Consider the following 12,251-nt stretch of genomic DNA (forward strand, 5'->3'; position numbering starts at 1 on the left):
CTGCTATTGTATGGCTGACAGATAACAGCGAATGGAGCTGGAAGCGTGGCTGTCTTTAGAGTGCTAACACTCCTAATGCCATGCTTCGGAAGGTGTAGGGTGGAAAATGTGTTTGGGAGCAGTGCTTTAGCCACTCAGTGTTCCCTTTCGAGGACCCCAAGGGGGCTAACCACCGCAGAGAAAAGTGTAGGGACATGTATCCTCTCTTTGCAAAAGGAGGACTCAGATCACTTTTAAAGTTGTACTTGCAACATTGTGTATGAAGATTCTAGTAACACTCCACCACGGAACTCCTGGCAGGGATGGAGATGCTTTCTGGGCTGATTTATGCAGTGGGGATTCTGTCTGACTCATCACGGAACAAACCATAATGTTTTTAAAGTAATTTGGAGGTGACTGTAAAGTGTGAGGACTCCTTTTGAGAGAGCGCGGGCTGGGCTTCAGACTGGGGGGTGGGGGGGTGGATAGATAGACTGGCATAAAAACTACATTTTTAGAATTCAAAGAGAACCAGGAAAGGAGGAAGTAGCAAAATACGATTGAACCGAGCCCTCCCTCGCAGCTGCAGAGAAGCAGATGGATGTAATTCATTTGCAGATCTGTTTGTGAAAGTTTTACAAGTCATTGAAAACTAAAGTAGCATCACAGTAATGGGTCATTAAAGTCACTACATTTATTGGTTTTAAACGGGCTATGTGAAGTGTTAATTAAATGGAAATAGATTTTCCGGCTTTGGTTCTTAGGAAAGGATCTTAATTATCATTTTCCCATTGCAAATACCTGGTCAGTCCTGGAGTAAGCTGTTTAGTTTGTTATCTTCATTTATGCTGCCCAAAGCAAATATATACACATATATGGAATTGAATAAATGCAAAACTTCACAAACTTGTTATTTTCTATACTTTGTAATATGGTTTCCTCAAAGAATTGCTTTCTCTAAACAGGTACTGAGTTTTTTTTTAATTAAAATAACTTACAAGGAATGAGAGTTCTTAATTTTCTTTTACAACTCTTTAATTGTCTCTTGAACATACATCAATTCTCATTTATACCTATGGTGTTCATGAATTATTGGTCTTACTGGACTCTCTTACACTTGCAAGAGAAATCTAACACTATCTTCACCCCCCTTGCAGGTGAGAGATTCTATAAATAATACTGTATATAATCCATTCTGAAATAAGAGCTGTTTGGTAGGTTGAATAACAGGATTTATGGCTGGTTCTTTGTGATTTTGGCATTAGACCTTATAAAGGTACCTATAAAACTATGTTTCAAGATCCACCTCTATTTCAGCCCTTGACCAAGTTATTTTTTCTTTTAAAAAAATAGGAAAAAAAAAAGTAATGTGGTGCTTAGCTGGCTCTTTTAGAAATAGTTCTCAGCTCATATTCTGTAATCTTCTTTGGTGAGAAAATATTCTTATAAATGGTCATGTAGTTATTTTTAATAGAATATTAGACAACTCTTAATAACATTACATAACCAAAATGAGACTAAAGTTCATAAGCTAAACTCTTTTGGAATTCTAGTTATTCCATTTTGGCTTTATACTGAAACTGGAGCTTTCAAAATAAAAATAAAAATAAAAAATGTTGCACAAATTCTCTCCTACTGTCTTAGTTTTTAAAATACAATGAGTTGGGTTAGTACTGAACAGGAATTATCATTATTATTATTATTATTATTATTATTATTATTATGAGCATGGCATTATTTTAGAGCAGCAACAATATTGCAGGAAAAAAGTGAAATTCCTCAAGGCCCATCAGTTCTTCCTTGTAGATAACATCTGATCATATTCAAATCTAGAAAAGGTGCAGTCAGAGAAGTTTGAGCTGAAAAGTATACAAAGCTAAAGGCCCTCTGCTCATCAGAAGACAGCCTTTTTAATAGCACTTTGCAATATGTACAGATTAGGCAACGACTATACCTTTGAATAGGAAACATGGTACCAGAATTGGGGTAAGGGTAGGACTAAAATAATCATAAGAAGCTTAAGGAAGAGAGAGGAAATGTACAGAAACATTAATTCACACCTTGAAAAGGCAGGTTGTTGTCAGTTTGTTTGTTTTACTTTTTTTTTTCTGGGATGGCCTTATCTGTACTAATTAGAAAAGACTGTCTCTTCAATGTAAAAATGGGGCCGGTTCCAAAAACAATACCCGTAGGGTAATCCAGCTTTTGGTCAAAGAATAAATCTACTCTACCAGATGGTAAACATTCAGAGACTTATTTATGGTGACTTCTACATACCTCAATTTGACATTTGGTTTCTTCCTGACAGCACTTGTGCTGACAACACACATGAAGTTCCCATCAGCATCTTAACAGCTGTAAAAGTGTTCATGCTAGAAGGATGTCCCTCTTAGCCAAGGTATCAACAATTTGATGGGAACTATATGGGTCCATACCATTGGTATATCCTGATACATACTGCTAACTCAATGCCTAAATCAAGGTGAGGTATTCTGGAGGTAGAAATAGCAATAACTGATGTTAACATGCTGCTTTAAAATTTGAAGGGCAAAAAAAAGCACTTTGTATTCATTATCTCATGAGCCTCACAATAACCCTGTGAGATAAGTTACTACAGGAATGACCATCCTTCTTTTGCAAATAAGGAAAATGAGGCTCAGAGATGTTAAATGACTTCCTCTGGTCACATAGCTAGTATCAGAGATGGGATTTGAATCCAGGTAGTTTTGAATCCCATAGGATCCACTATAGTCTGCTGCCTGCTCAGCAATTTGAAACTTTGAGAAAACTTTCCAAAAGCTATAGTGCATTGTCTATGGTGAATTCAAATTTTGTTTGAAGAATATGGTAAATCATTCTAGGCTATCTCTAAGCTATTGATCATGTGTTATGGAGTTCATGAGGAGTTTTGTGTAGGGACTGCTCAGGAGAGAGCAGAAGGTTTCTTCCCTTGTTACCTCTGTGGAGACATGTGACTTTGAAAGATACTTGCTCATATCCACTTTCAGTAAAATAGTATAAACAATATCATACAAATTTGTCAAATCCACAAAACGAGATTGATATGAGTGGGGACTGAGGAGGAGGTAGGATTCCTTGATTTAATTATGTGCCAGTTTGTGGCTTGACAGGGGATTAGTCTTTTTGCAATTTCATATTGGAGGTAGGAAAGTTATTTTAATAACCTATAATGTAAAACTTCTGTTCCTAATATCTATGTTGTTGGCTTTACTCAAAGGAAGTTCCATGCAGAAGATGCAAACAGTATTGTAGGATTTAATGATTCTTATTAAATGTTACATAAATTACTTTGTTCAAGTATGAGATGAATTATTATAGACTTAAGTAGTAGAGTTAGAAGTTGCATTTACTAGTCTTGATATGAAATGAGTTCTTTATCCATATTCTAAAACAGCATTCACTTTTTAAAGATATCAATTGGAAAAAATGTCTTCAAAGCCAATTATATAGGAATTCTGTATATTCTATATTCTTAGGGTCATTGATTTAAATTTGGAAAGGATCTCACAAGTCATCCAGTCCTACACTCTCATTTTATAGATTTGAAAAACTAAAGCCCAGAGAGATTATGCGACTTGACACATATGATCATTTCTAAGAAGGTATTTTGGAGAAAAGATTCTATTCACAGTTTCTGCTTATGTTGTACTTAGAAGACTTTCAGACAAATTTCCATTATTTATGGCAAATTATCTTCTTTCTTACTTCCCATATCCCAGCAATTGACAAGCCTATTGACCTTTCTTTTTGTTGTTGCTCACTTTTATCGCTCCCTTTTCTATTCCTACTATCATGCCTTCCCAACCATTTTACATGGAGTCTTCATCCCTTAATTCATAAATTATTTTGATAGTCTACTACTACTAAGTCTTTCAGCCTTCACTTTTTTCTTTCCAAACCATCCTGCAAACAGATGCCAAAATAATCTTCAAAAAATTCCACTTTTATTATATTATTCACTAGCTCAGAAACTCTCTATTACCTACAAAGTGAGGTCCAAACTTCTTAGCCTGACCCTCAAGGCCTTCCACAATCTAACAACAAATCTCTCCTTTGAAACTCTATCTCTAACTCAGGGGTCTTTTGCTCCAGACAGACTGGTTTACTCAATGCCTTGCCTCCAAGAGTCTTGTTGATGCAGTCCCCCACCCCCCACTCCTGTCACATTTGCTCTTTCCCTTTTCTCTTCTTTTGTAAACACTAACACCTAGGTCCAATCTGACTTTCACCATGAAACCTTCCCTAACTCTTCCATGGCCTTAATTGTGCTCTGATCTCCTAGCATTTTCTATCTGCACACGATCATAAACTCCTCTCCTCATTTGTTTAGTGTTATTGCAATGTCTGTGTGTGTGTGTGTGTGTGTGTGTGTGTGTGTGTGTGTGTGTGGGACTCTCTTGTCCCTTAAACTAGATTATAAACTCCTTGAGGACCGACACTGGCCTAGCATGATCCTATACTTATATAAAGTACTTAACAGCCACTTGTTGAGTGATTTACTTAATTTTAAAACTTTTCTTCTTCAATTACCTAATATAAGGTCATTTCACTTGAGCTCATTAGCATCTCTCTCTGAATAAGAAGAGAGAAAAAAGGCAAAACTCATCCATTTTACTTTTTTGACATCTTTGGTAATAGGTTTGTTGGTAAGAATTTTAAATTATTACCTAAAATGAGGTTTGGGGATGCTCTCTTTAAAACTCATCTATCTTTGTCATCCCCTCTTCCCACAGACAATTAGAAATGACATGTCCTTCTCCCCACAGGAGTCAGATTTCAAAGCATCAGTGGGCATTGTAAAACACCAAAATGAATGAAAGCATTTACCCAATTAATATCAATCATAGATTCCAACATTTCTGTGCACCTTTCATTCCTCCCTTGCCCAACCTGCCTCAGCCCCTAAAAAAAGTCAACTTATTTTAGCATTTGGGGATTTGGGACAACTGAGTTAATGGACTAATAGATAGGATGGTGACAGTTGGATAAACTTCACTGAGAGAAAGAGAGCACCCGGCCCTGCACCAAAGGTTAATGGAGAGCAGGAGCTCAGCCCCAGTGCTGGGATGGAACAAAGGAACAGACCAGTGGATGCTCAGTGGGAAATTTTATTCACAGGAGGGTCATGTGGCCCTCTTTCTTCCTCTCCTGCACACTTTTTAAATAGAAATAATAACTTTGGAAAACATTGTGGAGAGTCAGGTCAAGCTTCCAGAAATAATTGGTAAGACAAGATACCATTTAAACAAAATAAAGGGTCTAAACTATTCGTCAATCCTTACCATTCAAACAACATATGAAGAAAAGTTGTGGGAGGGGTTTTAAATCAGCTTGAAGTCTTGCCTAGTCCCTACCACTGCACCCACCTTCAAACATCTAATCTTTTCTCTGTGACAAAACATTCCCAGAAGTACACCTGAGTGGAGAATTGTACTTTTAAAAAGCACCAAATACCATGGAGTCAATGTCCCAGAGAATGTCCTTCAGGCCTGGTCTGCTTCCATCTTTGTTCTAAGATTGTTGGGAAAGGTCAAAGAAGATGCACCTTAGCCTAGTCTACCTTGAGTCATTCTCCTGCATCTGTTCTTGTCCAAAGCCATAAGCCAAGAGCATGGTTAACTGCGACTAATTCAAACTAAAGGGAAAAGGCCATTTTTATTGATATTACTTCTCCTAAAGCTCCTAGAATCCCAAAATCATAGATCTATATTTGGAAGCTTTGAAGTTATCGAGTCCTGTGCTCAGAATGGTTAAGTGACCTTGCCCAAAGTTACAGAGGTAGCGAGTGACAGAGCTGAGATTCAAATTCAAGTTTTCTGACTCCATATCCAGTTCCCTTTCCATTGCTCTGCACTTATATTCCTCTGTTACTAAATACAATTTTAAATTTGGTGAAGAATACCTTTTTAATGTCATGAGTTTCTTATTTATTTCTAAGTGCAGAGTCACTTAGTTGAGAGAAAGTATTTGTGAAGTTGTCAGTTTATCTCTTACTCTAGCTACTTTCTGGTAGCCAGGGTCTTCATTTCTACTTTTCTTCCCTCTCTTATTCCCCCCACATACATATATACTTTTGAATTTTATTTGACTTAATATTGCATATTAATCATTCAACAAGTGTGTATGAAGTGTTTACTCTGAAGAACCTTGTGCTAGACACAAGGGGGAGACAGAAAGTTTAGATAAGACGTGTTCCTGACTCTCATGGAACTTAGTCAGTGGGGGAAATGACAAATTCAGAAACAACTATTATACAAAATAATTTAGGAGGGCAAGGGAAAAACATATCATGTGTGTGAACTTGCTGTACTATTTAATCAAAGAGGAACTCTGAAGATGGACAGGAGAAAAAGATGTTATCAAGGAACTGCATGATAAAAAGGTTGATCACATGGGAAGGACCAGAGATAATAAGTAGACCCAGATTGCTCCTCTGGTGTCCTTACTATGTCAGAAGTGAAGGAAGGCCTCCAGCATGTTAAGTAGACCGCTTGTGACAAACTTACAGGAAGAAATAGGAAAGAGTCACACAGTATGGGCAAGAATGGATGGGTTGTGATCTACATTTTTGAGAAAACTTCCAAATCGCAGCTGCATTTGAGTATGCAACCTAGGCGGTGCAGTGGATAGAGCTGGGCCTAGCATCAGGAAGACCTGAGTCAAATCCTGCATCAGAAACTTACTGCTGTGACCCTGGGCAAGTCACTTAACCTCTGTTTGTCTTAATCCACCAGAGAAGAAAATGGCAAACCACTCTAGTGTCCTTGCCAAGAAAACCATATGGATGGTATTGTATTGGCGTGCTATGGTCCATGGGGTCTCAAAGAGTTAGATATGACTAAACAACTAAACAACAAAACCATGAGGAAGTTATAGACTAAATGCTATGTTGAGTCTGAGGGGGATAAGATCATTAGATATTAGGGGATCAAGGAAGATCTCAGAGCCAGTGATGTTAAAGTGGGACTTTAAAAGGATGTTTTATAATTTTAAAGAATGTTTTAGAATATCAACTGGTTAAGGAGAGATGGAAAGCACTCTAGGCTAAGGGAATAGAATATGAAAATGCATAGAGGTGAACAATTCTGAAGAGGTTGGGGAGAGACTGAGTAGTCTTGGCTGAAGTGCAAAACATATCAAGGGGACTTGTATGAGACAAGATTGAAAAGGTTCAAAGTGGTTGTCATGAGCCTTTTGGTAGAAAGATGCAATATAAACAATAATAATAAGTGATTTATAATATATAAGCATGAGAGGCAGCATGGCATAGGAGAATCATAGCTGGCCTCAGAATCAGACTTGGGTTCAAGTGTCTTCTCTGAAACCTACTAGCTCAGCACCCTAGACAGTTCTATAAGACTGTAAGTTGCAAAATGACTGCAGGCCTACCTACCTTGTTGGTTTCCCTACACTTATGAAATCATAGTCTACATCCCCTACTCCTCAAAAACAAAACAAAAACAAAAACAAAAACCCCAAACATAGGCTTACCCCAACCTAAAGTTATTAATTGGTTACAGAAAAGGGGGAAAAAAAGATATTCAGCAAAACACTAAGGCAGTTTACTGGAAATAATGCTATAAATGGACAACTGGAAGCTAAATTAGAACTAGAAGGAATCTTAGAGCTCATCTCATTTTATAGACAAGAAACCTGTGTCCCATAGAAGTGAAGTGATTGAGGTGAAGTACTCAGTGGAATAGCCAAGTTTCAAACTCTGACTCTAAACTGAGGATTGTTTCCACGGTGCCATGCTGCCTGAGATTTTGTAGCAGGATTTTATGACTTTAATTTAGAGTTTGGCTGGGGAAACTGTAGACTGAGTGTAATTCTCTGGGTGTATATATCTCTTTCATACAAATGTAAACAGCATTATTTGGGGCTTCTTGCCATATGATCTTGAGTAGTTATGTCTTACCCCCTGACGCTGTCATGAATTGTGACCCTGGACTGCATTATTTGACTCTTTAATTTTTTTCTTCTGTAAAATGGAGTTTAGACTACTTGCTCCTTTATATAATATAATGCCAGAGATGAATAAAATGTGATTTGAGCTCCTGAGGGAATAATGAGAGTTAATAGGGAAACCAAAACACTCCTATATGCTTCCAGTAGAACATAAGCAAGGGACTGTTTTTCATCATTTGTAGCACCTAGTTTAGCACAGGACTTTGCATGTACATGGTATGCACTTAGGTAAATGAATTTAATTATTTGGGAAATAATTATTTCATTTCTGAATTAGAAAGCAATAGGAAATATTCCTATTGTAACCACTTAATAGTTAATCTTTTTTTTCTTGGACAGTTTTTATTTTCATTGTACAATTCCAGCTTTTTATTCTACCGAACTATAAAATTAAGATTCATCAGCTTCAGTATGTTACCACTTGAATAGAGGCCAAGTTCGTGATTTTTGTTATAGCTCATGGGTCATATCTGCTGTACTTTCAAGTAAGATTGAAAGGATTCTGTAGGATAATAGCTATAATAGAGTTCTAGCAAGTATGAATTAATTACATTGAAAATTTTGATTGATCACTTGATTTAGTATTGTGCACCTATGTATAATATTGTCAGATTTTTTAAAATTATCTTCAATTTTATTTCATTACTATGACTAAGCTGCCCAAACCACTATTCTGTAATATGTCCTGTTAATAGAACCAATGTCTATTTAAAGCCACCCCTTCACCTGTCAATAATCAATCTTCTTTGGAACAGAAGGTCATATTAAACCACTGTGTTTCATACTTCATCATGAAACTCTCAAAACCTGAGCTTTTAACTTTCAACTAATGAGAGGTGAGTTCCAGAGGAAAGAAGACCCAGATTCCCTATTTCCATCTTCTCAACAGCTTGATTCAAGAAAGAGAAAGATGGTCTGTTCCATTCTAGATGTAATAGATTAATAGAGTTCTATAATGGATATATGGTATAGATAAATAGGATCACATACAGAATGTTTCTTTTCAGTCTTGAAAGTTTTTTTCCCAATTATGCTATATCTATGCTTAGTAAATAAATGGAGGTTCCTCTACTTCCTGGCTTTATTTTTTCCCATTTTAAGGAGCTCTTTAAATGTTCTGTAACTACAATGACAGCATCACCAAGAAATAAAATTTTAGAATTAGTCAGCCAAGCTAATCTAATTCAACAGGCTTTAATTTAGTGTCTACTACATGGGCTCTGAGGATACAACAAAATGAAAAAGAGGACCTACCTTCAAGGACCTGGAATTCACCTGGAAAGATATAATGTAAATAATTGTATTGTCTGTGGAAATTTGAGGAGATAGAAGAAAGCACTAATAACTAGGGGAATAAAAAAAGACTTCCTATAGGAACTGGCAAATGAGCTAAGCCCTGAATGCAGTTAGGCATTCTAAGTGGTACAAGTGAGAAAGGAGAGTATATTCTAAGTGGTAAATGTCATGATGAAATATTGGGGATATTCTGTAAAAAGCAAAATTCAGTAGCTCAAATGTCAAGTTGTAGAAACAATCAGTTTAGCCCAAATGTTGAATGAATTTACTATAAGTGAACAAAAGAGAGGCTGAAACCTAAGGAATTTAACTGGTAAGCTAGATGTTTGTATTTTATTCTAGAAATAAATAATGAACTGTGTGGTGGCCAACATATATAGTTGGTATGGCAGTGTGGATACTAACCTGCCTTCAGGAAAGGCACTGAAAGGAATGGACAGGCAACCTTGAATCATATTCTTCATACTAACTTAGTCTTAGTGTTTTCTGTCTTGTTCATCTCTGACACATAATCAAATCATGTTGATTTGTGGTTGGAGGTCATCTTTTGCCCCACCAATTTTCTTATGAAGAATAAATAACTGTAACAGAACAGAAAAATTGTTGAATGTCCTTTATATTTTTAAAAGTTTTTTTTACCTACATAATCATTTTTGATGCCAACAGTCACATGATGAGGTAGTTGGAATAGACAGTTTTCAGTAATGCATGACTTTCGGTCAGCCATGAACATGGACCAGATATTTTGCTAGAAAAAAAAAAAGACAAAAACAAAAACCCAGCTGATTAGAAAACATTTCATATTTTTTCAAAAATATGCCATTTAATTTACAAAATAGCTTCAATCTATTGAATCTATCTCTAACCCCTCCTTCCTTGTTTCTTGAGAGGATGCTTCATTTTTGACAGTCCTATTAGAAATTAATTGGCAAATAGGAAAACTGTGGAAATACATTGAAAGGGAAGAAGTTTGGTAACTTTTTAATATTTCTAGAGAAACTGAGGATTATTTTAAATTTTAAATGAAGCCTTTGGTTCTTACTTTATCCAACTGATTTTTTTGAAGTATGTCCCCTGATTCCTGCATAAGAAATATTAGTCTGCATTGCTTTCCTTCTATAATGTAGTCAAGCATGAATGTTAAATGGTTATAATCCATTTTTCATTTAGAATCCAATGAACTGAGATTGAATCTGCATTTCCTGAGATAAGTGTTATATGTTAAAGCAAGAACCAATATGAAAAAGTATTATATATCAATACCATAGCAAAGTAAGAAAAAAAGTAAGTGGAAGATAACCCAACTATCTTCTTTCATTGCCAGGTATAAAACCAGTTCCTTTTATTTAGTATCCAAGAAGGTCAATATTCTTATCTCACTGTAAACTTGATGGTGTAGTTGGCACATACCGGCTTCCTGTTCTGATAGTCTAAATTCATATTTCTCAGAATTCTGCCCCCTACTGATTTAGTCTCTTGATCCTGTCTCACTGGTGCAATAGCCTTCTTGGAGTCAAAAAGTATGGTTCCCTAAGAGAAGGAAGAAGGGAATAGAAGTAGGAAAAGAAAAAAAATGGAATGGTAGCATGGTTGGTATCCAATCTCTCAAATTCATTGCTAACCTGAGCATTAAGAGATGTCATCAAATACTAGATGAAAGGAGGCATTTTTTAAAATCTGTCATGATGTCCTCTTGCTGTGGTCACTAGCCTTTCTGCTCCAACAATATGTGCCTTTTTGTGAATCCGTCCCTGTTTAGTCTGGTCAAACACAGACTCTAGCAATTTACACATAAAAAGCATTTAATAAATGTGTATTATATTTTAATTAGCTTCTGCATCAGAGGTAGTTACCAGCATGCTATGGAAAGAGCCACATGCTGTCCCAGCTCAAATAGAGATTCTTGACATGAAGAATCATCCCTAATATTTTTATTAGTCCTGATAATTCTAGTGTGTTTGGTTGTTAGTACTGTTTAATAAAATAAAACTTACTGTCTTGTGAGTCGAATCAAGCTCCTTGAGGGCAAGGACTGTTTTTGTTTTGACTTTGTGTCGGAAGCCTTGTACAGAGTAGGTACTTCATAAATACTTGTTGGATTGGATTGGATACTCTTTGCCTGTTTTTATTGACAGCTACATATCTAGTACTTCCATTACCAGGCAGAAGTTTTCTGAGTGCCTTATTTATAGCACATTCATACATTCTTACATATTTATCAGGGCAAAGATATCCTTCCTGGGGAAAAAAAATTAATGTGAAAAAAACCACTACTGTATCTTAGATGATGCTGGATAGACATCCCCTTTTTATGGTAACATTACTTTAATAGATATATATTCACACATATATGCACACATATACATAATACATGTAACACTTACATACATGTATTATGTATATATGTATGTATTCAATCCAAGCATCCTGTTTTTCTTTTTATCATGGCCATTCTTGGAGAGATTGGCTAAAAAAATTTTCCTGTTATAAATTGTTGCATTTCCCTGTGAGCATTTATGCCAATATTAAATGTTGTCTTGCTGGTTGTTGTATATTTGATATCATTAATTCATGTTTTCCACTCAAGTGCTTTATGTAGAAGTTAGGTCTTTTGAATTCAGTACTGCAAAGAAAAACTGGTTTTACCACAAGAACAATCTTCTGGGGCTTGGAGCATTAGGTCTATCAGGAAGCCATCAGTCTGGACAGGGAAAAATCTGGGGCTCACATTCCTAGGCTGGGTCAGAACTTGACTGGCCTGAGGGGTAGGAATGACAAGGGACCAGATTAACAATCCTCTGCCTCACTAAGTTTGGTTCCATATTAATCCACCATATACAGTTGAAATGTTTCCTCCCTTCTCTTTCCCCTCCCCCAAAATATCTTCAGTGGCCATAAAGATAACCAGGAAGACCAGATAGTCTTTTTCTAGACAGCCTGGTGTGTGTGTGTGTGTGTGTGTGTGTGTGTGTGTGTGTGTGTGTGTG

General features: G+C 36.4%; 1 protein-coding gene across 5 annotated transcripts in view; it reads left to right on the top strand.

The window, feature by feature from the left end:
- Window positions 1-12,251, top strand: part of LOC114053869 (extracellular sulfatase Sulf-1) — a 287,381-nt gene that overhangs the window by 83,619 nt on the left and 191,511 nt on the right. The gene's annotated exons all lie outside the window — the stretch shown is intronic.

The sequence above is a fragment of the Vombatus ursinus genome, unplaced genomic scaffold, assembly GCF_900497805.2.
Source record: "Vombatus ursinus unplaced genomic scaffold, bare-nosed wombat genome assembly UNPS02014812.1, whole genome shotgun sequence".
Lineage (NCBI taxonomy): Eukaryota > Metazoa > Chordata > Mammalia > Diprotodontia > Vombatidae > Vombatus > Vombatus ursinus.